Here is a 14,370-nt window from a genome sequence, read left to right as displayed (position 1 = left end):
GTCAGCTTGTACAACTTCACAACGACTCTATAGTTTTAACCTCTTGCTCCTTAAATCCCCAAAGACCAAAGTAAGCCAGAAGTGGCAAAAAAAGAAGGATAAAATCCTTGCTCACTAGTAGTTTCCCACTTCTTCCTTTTGCAAGGATGCCTGCCTCTTTGTGGAAAGCTGTCTGATGTTAAATTGTTAAATTGTACCTTTCTTTAGGAAAGTGGTTAACTTTTTAACCACTATTGCATATTGTGGTACTTCAAAAGTCTCCCGGTTCTTAATTCCCTAGGTTTCTTGTGAAAGAAATTCCTTTATTTCACATTAGAGAACCCTTGCTGCCCTCTTTTGACTAGTATTTGTTTTACAAATACATTAGCTATTTGTTTTTCACGGAAGACATTATTCAAAGAGAAATTAACTTATATCAAAACAATGCAAAAGAATAAAAGTACTGTCATAATTGAGCCAATATAAAGCAGCCAATCATTTTTTTCTAGTATAAATACAGTCAATTGTATGTAAAGTTCAGGAAATGAATAGGAGGACAATGAAAGGGAGACGGTACTTCAAGCAAAAGGAATATTATTTTCAATTAATAAAATGATAGTGAAGAACTAAAGCATGGCCTCAAATCTGTTTAGGAAAATATCCCATAATAACTAGATCACCGTCTTTGGGTTTCCAAGGGCTTCTGACCCTTGTACTAGAAATAGTATTAAATCATCAGATTAACGTCTAATATATGTAAAGTTACAAAGCAGCATAATATTTACATTTGTGCAAGGTGCCTGAAGAGAAGTACAAATTTAAGTTCATTTATACATCTTAAATTTTCTAAACATTGTTTTTAGGTGAGTTTCAGATGGCCACCGTTTGTGACACTTTCCAGAGAACATCACCATTCGGCTTTAAAACCTTTGACGAGGCTAACTTGCCTTGGCCCAAACTTGTATTTTCCTGCCGCTTCATATAAAACAAATAATGCTCATAGAGATCCCGGAACCGGCCACTTCACTGGCCACAATCCCACACCCCATGAGCACACAAAGCCTTGTGTAAAACACGGAAGAGGCTCTTCCCACAGGTCTGCACACTCAGGGAAAAGAACTGATGCTGATTCCCACTGACGCAGATTTGAATCTACTAACAGACTAACATTTATTAAACAGAAATTGCATCTACTACTTTCACAGTTCAGTGTCCTTGTTTGTATACAAACTACTAACCTCTATCAAGTACATATTAGTACATATCTGAAATGTTAGCTTCTTGTTCAGAATTATTATATAATTAATAGACATCGGGGTGGGGGGAAGCATCGTACTCAGTACATAAACAACATCAGCTTATTTAATGTTCAACTGCCCCATTAAATGGGTATTACTGTCTTGCCTTCGTGCATGAGAAAATAGAGGCTCAGAGAGAGTAATTAATTTGCTTAATGTCACACAACACTCAGATCTGGAAGGTATGGCTTCAGCAGCCACTCAAAAAGATATAAAAGACAGTGAAAGGAGTGGCTTCACACAAACACACAGAGTTTCAGCAATTCTTGAGACTTATTTGATCTCTAATGTTTTAGGGGAAGGTTTAGAAGTTAAAGAATGTGTGTGCATGGGGCGCCTGGGTGGCGCAGTCGGTTAAGCGTCCGACTTCAGCCAGGTCACGATCTCGCGGTCCGTGAGTTCGAGCCCCGCGTCAGGCTCTGGGCTGATGGCTCAGAGCCTGGAGCCTGTTTCCGATTCTGTGTCTCCCTCTCTCTCTGCCCCTCCCCCGTTCATGCTCTGTCTCTGTCTGTCCCAAAAATAAATAAACGTTGAAAAAAAAATTAAAAAAAAAAAAAGAATGTGTGTGCATTTCCAGAAGAAGGGGAGGAGAGGAGCTTGTAGAATCAGGATGTGGAGACACAAGTAGATGGGCAGAGGAAAAGCCTGCAGAGGAAGATGGGGAAGCGTGTAGGAGAGTAGGCAGAATTAAAATAGAAACTGAGAAATTGCGCCAAAAGGCAGCCTGGAGCAGTCCCTTTCAAATGGCTGAGTCCCTGGCTCCTGCAGGAAGAGAGCAGAGGGTGTCTGAACCAGTGTGGACTTCGGGAAGCTTTCACCTTTGCTTCGGTACCTGGGGAGATCAGGAGCAAAACTGGAACAGGAAGCCTCCTCGTGGGAGGTTCTCCTAAATAAGGGTCTCAGGGACTTCGCACCAGGGACAAGCAGATGCTGCGCATGTCCTGAGACGCCGCCTCTCATTGATAAAGATGAGATTTAAAAAGCTTGACAAAACTTTTTAGTATTTGATGTTTTCCCTGAAATTCATTTAATGTAGTTATTTAGAAACTCGAAAGAGGGGCACCTGGGTGGTTCAGCGGGTTAAGCTTCCGACTTTGGCTCAGGTCACGATCTCACCGTTCATGAGTTCGAGCCCTGTGTCAGGCTCTGTGCTGACAGCCCAGGCCCTGGAGCCTGCTTTGGATTCTGTGTCTCCCTCTCTCTCTGCCATTCCTTCCCCACTCGTGCTTTCCCTCCCTCCCTGTCTCTCTCTCTCTCCCCTGCCCTCCCTCTCTCAAAAATAAACATTTAAAAATTAAAAAAAGAAACTTGAAAATAAAAACAGACTCATCACACACCTCCTAAGTTATCTAGTTTCAAGGAATAACATTTGAAGGCCACTGAGTGGACATCAAAGCAAAGGACCTTGAATAGACAAAACTACAAACAATCTGTAGAGGTGAAGGGTATTAGACTCGCCTGCCAGAGGTTTTTAGTATGTTTTCTAAAATCGCAGATACACAAGCCAAGTGCGAGGGACAACTGTTCCTGTATTCGTTTCGATCTAAAGCAGAGAACTCACCTTTTTCTGTCTACCACTCTGGCAGACAAATGATCCTAATTAACTCGGTACATATTTTCATTATAGCAAGTGTCATTCTACAATGCCATCAACTATCTACATTTTATATCCTTTCTTGGATTATAAGTGTAAAGAAAATAGGGCGCAGATCATTCCATAATGTCTTTGTCTTTGTGTCCCTGGCTAACAAACCCCTTGCCACATAGTAAGCGCTCAATACCTCATTAAACAACCTCCCAACTGACCGATCAAGGAAGGAGGTGAATGGAGGACAGATAGGTAACCAAATTAATGGCTAAACAGAAACTCCTTTGTTTGGACTAAGCTCCCCAGGAATTAAATAGTTCGATGGTTAGACATATCTCAGGATGGGTGACGTCTCCATTTGCCGGGAACAGGGCAGAAGGAACTCAAAAGTGGGTGAATGATAAACTAAGCCTGCTTTGTAGACTTCTGGCAAGCTGAGAGCCCCTCATTCTACTTGCTATTTGTGGCATGAAAGGATATAGCCTATCTGTGGGAGATGCAGGGAGATATATTTTAGGATGACAATAAGACCCATAACAATAACAGGTCATTTTTTCCACAGGTAAAGCATCCGTGCTTTCATTTGCTGATAGCATGCTGGCCAGTTCTTGAGGACAAGCTACTGTGCAACATAATACTCCATTTCAAAAGAAGGTGATGGTGAATAGCAGTCCCAGAAAGGTTGCGCTTCAGAGCTCAGTTCTAAATGCTACAGTGCCCCTTGGCCTTGGAAACAGCACTGCCAGAGCAGGAAAGTAAAGCTAGAGATCTCCCTGACCTGTATCTTCCTGCCCCACAGTCAGTGGCAAGGTCAGTTCCGCCAGTCTGGCCCGTTACCTATAGAAAACTCAAAAGGGAACACATATAACTGATTTTTTTTAATAATTCTCCCCCAGGGTGACCAGCTGGGGCTCTGGATTTTGATATTCTGAACAGGCAAATACATGGGAAGGAAGAGAGAGAAAGAGAGACAGAGGGGGGAAGGAGGGTGAGAGAGAGAAGACAATTCTTCAATCTTCTTTCACACACAACAGACTCAAAAGTAGGTTGTATCACTTCCGCATGCAATCTAACAGATCTGAAATTTTGTGAAACCTATGTCTTGACATATTTGCCTCCCTTCCCAAATATTAATCATTGTCTGTATAAGACTTTCTTCACATATCCAAATGTGCAAACAGCATACCTACCACACTAATCGACATCAAAAGAACGAATGGTTTCGATTTTCACTCTAGAGGCAAAGATGCATTTTGGAGCTCCAGACAGAAGTATGTGGGGAGACAGGTCTGCATTGTTTCCTTCTGGCTAACCCAACATACCCACACACCCACCACAATGCAAACGTGGATTGGCTCGAGTTTCACAGGATTGGCTCGAGTTTGTGGCCAGACTGCCAGCACTTGAATCCTGAGCCTCATGGGCTCTATCACCTCCAGTTCCTTTCCCTCTCTAAGACAGCACTGCCTCCTTTGTAAGTGGAGATAAACCCTGCTCTGTAGGGATAATCATTCATGTAAAAGTACCCAGCTAATACCGGCCAATACTATATGCTCAATAAATTATATCATCATCATTTTTAGCAAGTCTTGAGTTTCTGAGGCTTTCTGTGTTGCCTGTCTCACAATGAATAGAATAGAAGAAACTGCCTGTAGGAATAACTTGGAGTCAGAGTGATGCAAGGGCTACACTGGAACTAATCCAAGGGCCCGTGTACTTCAGGCCCTTGACATCTGGCAGGCTCTTCTCACTTTAAGATGTCATTTGAAGTGGCCCCTCCACACCAATCCTCTATCACATTACTACTCTCTTTGAAGTCTCTGCATGGCAATTTCCATTGACTCGTATTTTGCTTCTTTATCATCTGCCTTTGCCTCCTTTCCCCCGACCTCAGCCTTGCCTGTCTTTTGGTCTCCTGTTTCCCTAGGGCCCCAAACAGTATCTGGCCTTGGTAAATGCTAGAAAAATCCCTGTTGACTGATTAAGTGCTTACACAAGTGCACGGTGAATGTGGACACCAGGTTGGCTTGGCAGCAAGGGTGGATAGCAATATCGCGATGGTCTAGACAGAAAACCACCCAGCAGGGGAACTAAAGCAGGTAACCTAGGACAAGACCTTAAATCATGGTCTTGAAATTTGTTTTGAGGGACAACCAACAGAAAAGAAATGCTCCTGTCTGATTTCTCATTACTTTCTAGGCATACCACTCCTCCTCCAGATCTGAAAGCTAATGTCATCTCCACAGCCACTGCTACTGCTTTTTTCCAGAACTTGGTTCCATCAAGCCCTCAACGACTGCTGTTCCAGCCCATCACTCAAGTATCCATCTCAGAGATGCTCTGCTGACCAAGAACCATATCCCCCCAACCACTCGTGTTATTTTCCAACGTAGCTCCTTCATCGGTTCTTTCACGGCACTTGTCGTGATCTGTAATTATTCAACCTGTTTACTTTCTTTGATTCAATTTTAGCCATCAGAATATGCTCCAAGAGAGCAAGCCCGGTAACCTTACATAATTCCTCATACATAACTTGAGCTTGATAAATAAATATAAATGGAAGAGAGAAGAAAGGGAAGCAGGATCTGGAGGAAGAAATAGTTGGAGCAATCTACCATGTTTTAGAAAAGTCCTCCCTAACTCCATTCGATATTCATTTACTGAGCAGCTATCGTTGACCACAGGAAGGGAAGCCACTGTGTCGTGTGGAGCTAAGCACCATTCTGTCCATGAAGAAAAATATAGACACCATATTTGGCACAGGTTTAGCATTGTGCTTCATTGTTCTAGCAAAATCCTAAAAGAAATAGCCACAGCTTCATTTCTTGACCCCTGATCCACAGTTCTTTGTCCTTCAGCCCAGGAACTACAGGAAATGGCAATGAATCACCTTCCCACCAACTTCTACTTGTCATTTTCTTGCCACTGGCTCTATTCACCCACTTGAAGAGTCTTGAGTCAATCAAACTTTTATGACCAAATCTCCCTAACAAATGCAAAACTCACTTCCCACCAAACAACCCTAATTTAGCACAAACTTTAAATTTCAAAGGAAATTTGAACGTGCTTTGCTTTAAATGTCAGGACTGGATATTCAGATGGAATAATTAAGGGGGAGGAAACATTTCCTTCCAATAAAAAAGATTGCTAGTTTGTACAAAATACTAAGAATATTACGTTTTAAATATGTCTGCTTCCATCCACATACTACTAATGGGCATCCTGAGCATCCACATACAACATGTGTCTTTGTCCTGGCACCGATGTTCGAACAGGCATCACCCCTTGAAGATCCATTAGCCTGTGCCTCCTTACATGCCTGCAGTTTTCCATTTTCATTACTCACTTTCACAACAATCTAGAATCTCTTTCTCATGTGCACGATGCCAATGGATTCAGATTTCTCTTACTATTATAAAGGGAAGCAGTTTTCAAGTACACCCCAATTTTGTATTAGTTAGAAATGACTAAGATTCAGGCAGTTTTAAAAACAGCATTTTTATCAACAGCTCGGAAATTCTACTAACACTGATTATAATTGTCCAGGTTTGATGTTGATAGTCGTGTCTGCGAAAAGCTATGTTATATATATTGGTGAACACAGTAAAATCTTCCAATTCGCTGAAGGTAAGCTCTAAAGATGCCAGAAAAACAAAAAGGAGATCTTCAGAAATTATTTGTTCACAACACAAAATTTTTCACAGACCATCCCACTGTCTCAAAAAGGCTGCCTTCTAAAACATCCTTCAATTTCTCTAACATCAGAGAAGACTCCTCAGTTACAAAAATCTACTTAAAGTGCCTCTTCCACACTTAATCCTAATGTATTCTTACAAAGAAAGTAAGCCATGGGTTTGCTGCCAGAGTCAGAGACACATAACCAACTCCCATGGGTGTGGGAGACAGGGTCTAACTAAAGCTTAGATCAAAACTATGAATGCTGAATTGGTGAATCCAAAGATTTTCCGCAGGGAAAAATTTCATCATGGTTTTTGTGTCTTATCAGGACACGTGATACTTACGAACTTCAAATGCCTCTAAAGACTTCCTGAACTATCAGTGATACACAAAGTGAAGTAACGTACTCCACACCTGTGCCAGTCAATTAGGACACAGAAAGGGATGTTACATTTAGCCATTTCCTGTTATCCTTTTTATTTTTCTTTTTTTCATATTTATAATGTTCATTATGTTAGGAAAGTAAGATAAATGTATAATAAGTGTTTCTGCTTTAATTTTTTTATGTTTATTCATTTTTGAGAGAGAGACAAGAGTGCAAGCGGGGGAGGGGCAGAGAGAGAAAGGGAGACACAGAATCCGAAGCAGGCTCCAGGCTCTGAGCTGTCAGCACAGAGCCTGATGGGGGGCTGGAACTCAGGAACTGCGAGGTCATGACCTGAGCCTGAGCCTGAGCCTGAGCCTGAGCCTGAGCCAAAGTCAGGCACTTAAGTGACTGAGCCACCCAGGAGCCCCTAAGTGTTTTTGCTTTATAGAGTATGAGTGCTCAAATGATTATTGTGTGGAGATGCATAATCAGAACAGTTGAAGATGGGGTGCCCAGGTGGCTCAGCTGGCTAAATGTCGGACTCTTGGTTTTGGCTACGTCATGATCCCAGGGTCATGGGATCAAGCCCCACAAGGGGTTGCACGCTGAATGCAGAGCCTTCTTAAGATTTTCTCTCTCACTCTCCTTCTGCCCTTCCCCTACTTGTGTGCATGGTTCTCTCTTTCTCTCTCAAAATACAGACAAACAAACAGTTGAAGACATTCAAAAAACTGAAGTCACACAATAAGGAAAATATGCTGAAAGCCCTGATCTTAATCAAACACGTCCCAAGTAACAAGCTACCAACATAATTGCTAGTCTCAGGACAAAGCCAAAGTAAAACATTTTCAAAAAAAATAGAAAACTGGCTTTCCTGTGTAAAAAATACCGACTCTAGAGATAAAATACATATCAAATGCTATGTTAAGGGTAGATGATAATTGCTGGGGACAGAGAATTTCACTTCATAAAGGTGCCACAGAGAGATTTTAAATGGTGGATAGGCCCCTCTCCCCATTTACGTAGCTAAATTGTTTCAGACACAGACTTATGAAAAAAATGAATATTCTCTTTTTACTGATTACCATGTTTAAGGAAATTATGCTAAATTCATTTGCATGTAGATGATTCAGTCCTTTGAATAATGATTTCCTTAACCAACACGGTTATTATTATAGATGAGGTTATATAATAGAAAAGCTTAAAAGAGGCTGGAACCACCTTTGATATATTCTAATCCATAAAGAAAACATAGCTGATGATCAAAACCAGTTGATTTGGTGGAATATGTGCTGAGCTTATACAACAGTCTTTGCAATTACTTTTGGACTTTCCAATTTAAACCTTGAACAAGTACAAAAACTTAAAATTCCCCCTCTAGTGTTTTTAGTTGTTCAATCACGATAGCTCATATTTCAACAGTCCTTAATATGTGCCAAGCACTGCTCTAATTGGTCTGTGTTCCTTATTTCATTTGATTGCCATAACAACTCTGTGGCTTATGTACTATTAAGTATGATTATTATCACCACTTTGCAGTGGTGATAATTGAAATAAGGCAGAGAGAAGCTAAGTGACTTACCCAAGTTCTCAACCATAGCATAACCAGGAGCTGGGATTCAAAGCTAAATCATCTGGCTCCATGATCTTTGCTCCTAATGCCACTACACCAAACTGACTGTGAATAAGGCTAAATTAAAAATGAGTTTAATGCTCTGACTCATACACAGAACAAGTTAAAGAAAAGAGGGAAGAAACTGGGCCAGAATAATTACTTAGGAATATTCTCTGTGGAACTTTATGCAAAGTGCGTTGGATAATTTTTATCTTTTAACAAAACAACAACAAAAATAGAACTGTTGACTAAATCCTGACTCCCCTTGCCTAGACTCATAGGAATTAGTTGCAGTAAAGATGGGTGAAACTTCAAGTCCATATTTCCATGATAACTTTGTATCCAAAGCCTGTGAGACTGAGGAGGAACAGGAGATAAAAGGAAATCAGAAAGATACACGAGACTCTGAAAGGGCCGGGACACGTAATGGTATTTAAGAGCCACTCTCATCAATAAAGACTGTTTTTACCCTCAGTTATAATCATGCCAGAAGTAGTTAATTATATACCTTTCCCTTTGCTATTTTCATATTTTGTACACTCTGTTCCACCTCACTAACCATACTATGATACCTATCCATCACCTTCTAAAGGGCTTGTGTTCCAGCCTCCAAATGGGTCTAAAGCTTCACTCTCTGTGGCTCATATAAACGCTCCAAGGCTTTCTTCCTAATCTCTGACCTGAAGCATCTCTCTTGTGGGTCCTTCTAGTCTCCTGGGCTTTAGTTTTCTATCCAGTTTGGTTTTTCATTTTCAGTCCAATGGATCACCAGTGCAGTTTTATTCTTATACAAATAGTAACAATGGCTGCCTGCAACCTTCATGCTAGGCACTCAACACTCATTTCCTCAAACACTGATCAAGCAGGAAAAGCAAGAGCAGTTATCCCTACTGTCCTAATGTAGAGAAGAAGCTAGACACGATTTCTCTTGGGAAGGGACATTTAAACTAAGAGCTTAGACCTAAGAAGGGTTTCAACCCCTAAGGATCAGAGACAAAACTACTCCAGGCAGAGGGGTCAGAATATGCAAACACCTTTAAGTATAAAAAACCCTGGTACTTGGAACAAGCTGGTGTGGCTGAAGAAAATAAATAAATAAAATAAAAATTTAAAAAAAGTGTGAGGGGCAGAGTATGTGTCTCAAGATGAAGGCCACCTGGGGCCATGTAGGCCAGGTAGGATTGAATAATGCCAACTTTATGATATATTTGCCTTCACTAAACTATGTAGTCAGTAAACTCATGAACCGTGTTTGATTTGTGTGGACTCTGAGAGCCTAGCATATTTTTTGAGGCCTAGTGTCAGTTTGAATATTCATTTTGGAATGACTGGTGACATTGGTGACGGAGTTGCCAGTAATACTGGAATTGGGGGTGGTATTTATGGTAGAATTATTGGTACTTTGGTGGCAGAATTGCTGGTGGTATTTAAATTCATAGTAATAGAAGCACAGTCTACTGATGGTCACTTCCTAAATGAAAGCCGACATCCATTTTCCAGATGTGACCATTCATACCATGCAGAAGAAAATTAATACCTAACACTGAAGCCCAGACATGGAGGTAAAAAGCAATTAAAATAGTTCTGCTGGTTTTATTAACATGCTTGACCAGAGGTAAACCTGAGGATTTGGACAAATCTGAATTTAAATAATATCTGCTCCTAATGATGACATCCTTAACATCATTTTTCTATACTTCCAAAATAACACTCTGACTCTCAGGCAAATACATCCTAACTCAACCCGAATCCCCTAACTGTGATGTTGTTACCTGGGAATGTTCTTCTTATAGGGAATAGATTTGGAGAGTTTAAAGATATTGTAGTTTTGTTAGTAATTCAGTATTCATCCAGAAAGGCAAAGACGACAGGGAAAACTAGCAGCTTCCTCTTTTCATGAGAATGTTACCCGCCAGCCAGCAGGACTTAGGTATCACAAGACCACTAAGAAATTTACCAGTGCCACTAATATAACCCTGTATGTTAACTCACGAGAATTAAAATAAAAACTTTTTAAAAAATTTACTGGTGCCGGGGCGCCTGGGTGACTCAGTCGGTTGAGCGTCTGACTTTGGCTCAGGTCATGATCTCGCAGTTCATGAGTTCAAGCCCCATGTCGGGTTCTGTGCTGATACCTCGGAGCCTGGAGTCTGCTTTGGATTCTGTGTCTCCTTCTCTCTACCCCTTCCTCGCTCATGCTCTGTCTCTCTCTCTCTCTCTCTGTCTCTCAAAGATGAATAAACATTAAAAAAAAATTAAAAAACAAATTTACTGGTGCCCTCCTACCAGATACTATTATAAGAATAAATAAGATATAGTCTTCAGCCTCTAGCAGCGAATAATGATATCATTTATTCAGTACCAGAAACTTGTATTAGGCTCATACTTGTTTTAGACTCATAATTATCTATTATATTACTTAATCTCATGGAAATGTTATTATTCCAACTTTATACTCCAGAAAACTGAGGCCTAGTTTTTTTTTTTTTTTTTTTTTTTTTTTTTTTTTTTTTTTTTTCCCTGTTGGAAAACCCATGCACTTGCCATTAATCAATCACACTTTCCCCCCTGGTTCCTTAGAGGCACCAGGAAATATTCAATATGACTTATGATATCAATGAACCTTAAAGGATCTAAGGTCCATGCAAGAGAATCCATAGAAAAGGTCCATAGCACCCCTCGGATCCACTGGTAAGGACTCAAGGGCAATCAAACACCTGAAGGATGGATCCTGCTGATATAACTGAAGCCAAACGAACATACTGTCCGAGCAGGCTGACATACTCTGATCAGTGTTACTTGGCAGAATGGACCTGGACCTAGAGGCATTCTGTCTAAGTATACATGGTCAAACGATGATTACTCAGTCAGTAGCCAATACATTACTCTGTATTTCCTCATAAAATTATGTCCCAAGGGGCTCAAAACCAAACTCTATGCCAAAATAAGAGAAAACAATTTGCTTAGTTCTGCCTAGAATTCTCCTATGCCCTAAAATTCCACAATCAGAAAGTTGTCCTTTTAAATCAAGCCAGTGACCCTTGGAATAGATTAGGCATTACTAGACATGCTATATCTTGGAGTAAGTTAATTTGCCTTTTCCTTTTTTCATTAATAAAGTTGGGAGTGCTGGTGAGAATTATAATAAAGAAGAGGAAGGTTTGGAAGGGAAAATCTAGAAGTGATGTCTGCCAATTTACACCTTCAAAATTATAATTTCACAGGCTCAGGATTTTTCAAGAAATATACCCAATAGAAATAAGTGCATGTTCACCAGAGACATGCACTAGAATGTTGAGAGAGTGCTGTTGGCAATGGATAAAACCTGGAACTATGGAAATTTTCATCAGTAGTAGACTGGATAATGATTGTCATATATTCACACAAGGAAATATAATAATAAGGGCAAATCAATTATTGCTGCACAAAACAACTTGGATGAATTTCACAGATATAATGATCATTGAAAGAAGCCATAGACAAAAGAGTTCATATTAGGTAATTCTATTTACGTAAATACAAAACAAACAGGTGAATCTATGCAATGCAGGTACAAGCAGGATAGTGATTACTCTCATGAGGGCAGGGCAGTCACTGACTGGATGGGAACCACAGGTGGGCATTTGTGGGAATGGTTACATGGATGTATTCAGTTCATAAGAATTCACTGGGCTATACAAAATGACAGAGCCATTTTTTTCTGTATGTATATTATGGCCAAAAAAAAAAAAAAAAAAAAAAACTGGTCAAAAGGGGGAGAAAAGCCAGCATCTCTGCATCAGAAGTCTAGATTTAAAGTCAGGTCCCTGGGGCTCCTTGCTGGTTAAGTTGGTTAAGTGTCTGACCTTTGATTAGAGCTTAGGTATTGATTTCAAGGTTGGTGAGTTTGAGCCCCACGTCAGGCTCTGCACTAACTAACTATTAGTGCAGAGCCTGCTTGGGATTCTCTCTCTCCGTCCCTTCTTCCACTTGCACTGTCTCTCTCAAAATAAACAAACAAAAATTAAATTAAAAAAAAAATAAAAAAGTCAGGTCCCTAACAGTGAAAAGAAAAATAATAATCCTAGGTAATCATTTCACTTCTCTTAAATTTTGAGTTCTTAGTCTATAAAATAGATTAAAAATTGTGACCCACTTTATAAATTATAAAGTTATGCACAACTATTAATTATTTAGACTAGTGGTTTGCAAAGCTAGCTGTGAGTGAGATTCACCTGAGAAGATTAACGATGACAACTAAATAGATGGCCTAGTCCTACCATCCTAGACCTTTTGATTCCCCAGGTCTGGGGAGGGGCCAGCCCGTCTCTAGTTTCAGGAGCTCCACAGGTGATCCTGTCACAGTCTTGGACCACTGACTTAGAAAATACCTGCTTATTTCAAAAGTCAATATGCCGTTTCAGGCTCATCTCTGGGATCTGTGCCATGCACCTACATTTTACCAATCACAAGTTACCCAGACACAAAGGATGTTCAGAAAGTCTCATGCAGTTGAAGTAACAAACACCTGGAGAGTGAGCAAGGGCACTTATGAGCAAAAAGGGATCTCATATTAAACCAGGCACCTGGAGGCAAATATTTTTTTTCTTTGTGCAAAACTCACAAATGAATTACAAGAGCAGAACATCTTCATAGTAATATCCAAAGTCTAAATATATGCCACTGCATATCCATGCCAGGAATCACAATCCAATTTATGCTTCGGTTTTGTTTTTCCTCCACTTATGAAACGAACACCAGATGTCGGAATAGTTTTCGATAACATTTCTTTTGACATGCTTTTTTTTGTTTTTAATAGTATGTTGTTTCAACATCGAGGCTCTTTAGACTTATAAAATCGCTAGACTTCAAGAAGTACATCAATTGCCACCAATAAGTAAAATGCATAAAATCGGAATGGTCTGAAGTTTTTCTTTGAATTCTTATGACATTCAAATTACTTCTTTTCTCATCCCCTCATTTCTAATTTTCTCCTTAGATAAATTCATTACACACAAGAAAGCACTCATGGCAAGGCAATCCAACATTTGCATGTTGGGAGTTAGACGTTCCAACAGTAGGTATTGAATAAATAATTGCTGAATTTAACAGATTAGTCATTTGGAGAACAGATCATATTCTATAGCCAAAGATAAGACCATAGACTTTATGTGGTCTTGTTGTTAAAATGCAGTTAAAACTAACAACTCTTCCTTGAATCCATAAAGCTATATTTGCGTGAGACTTTTATTGGCCAACATATAGTGCTGTAGCGGGTTACATTTGAATTGAATTTTTCATGCTGCTGTGTGCCTGTTAAGGGTTGCCTTTATTTCCTGTTTTAGGATCCTGGTTAGCATTATTCATAGCCTAAAAGAATCTATTCTAGTAGCATCCTACACTTCTATCGTATATATGTCTGGAAGAGTTGTCAACTAGATGACAATTTGAATAAAAAAATAAAAACAATGAAAAGCCACTTATTAATGCAATGTCTTAGAAATTTGCTTCAATTTTCTTAGAAACTTGCTTACATTTAATTAGTTATAGCTCATCAATTCCCAACTATCTCAAATGAAGCACCACAAAAATAACAGGTACATCATTTGTGACTAAGACTATCTAAAAAAAAAAAAAAAAACAACAAATTACAAGGAAGTAACTGAATAAAAATATCAGGATAATATGGAATTTTCCATTTTCAGCAGACCATGTCATCAAAGACATAATGCAGAGAATTATAGAATATTCAACAGCAAACATTAAAAATTCATACTCTGATTAGTGTTATTTTATCACTTATAAATAATTTAAATAAAAGTTTGGTACTGCCCTGTTATTTGACATTGTGAAGGTGTGAGCTCTG

At 39.6% G+C, this 14,370-nt stretch overlaps 1 protein-coding gene across 2 annotated transcripts in view; it reads right to left on the bottom strand.

Annotated features, from left to right (window-relative positions):
* The window catches only part of KCNIP4 (potassium voltage-gated channel interacting protein 4), a 1,167,863-nt gene that overhangs the window by 1,103,130 nt on the left and 50,363 nt on the right, over positions 1 to 14,370 (bottom strand). The window lies entirely within an intron of this gene.

The sequence above is a fragment of the Puma concolor genome, chromosome B1 (assembly GCF_028749965.1).
Source record: "Puma concolor isolate L17-30 chromosome B1, mPumCon1.1.hap2, whole genome shotgun sequence".
NCBI classification, from domain to species: domain Eukaryota; kingdom Metazoa; phylum Chordata; class Mammalia; order Carnivora; family Felidae; genus Puma; species Puma concolor.
The sequence above is the reverse complement of the archived record's forward strand: the minus strand, read 5'-3'. Positions and strand labels throughout refer to the sequence as shown.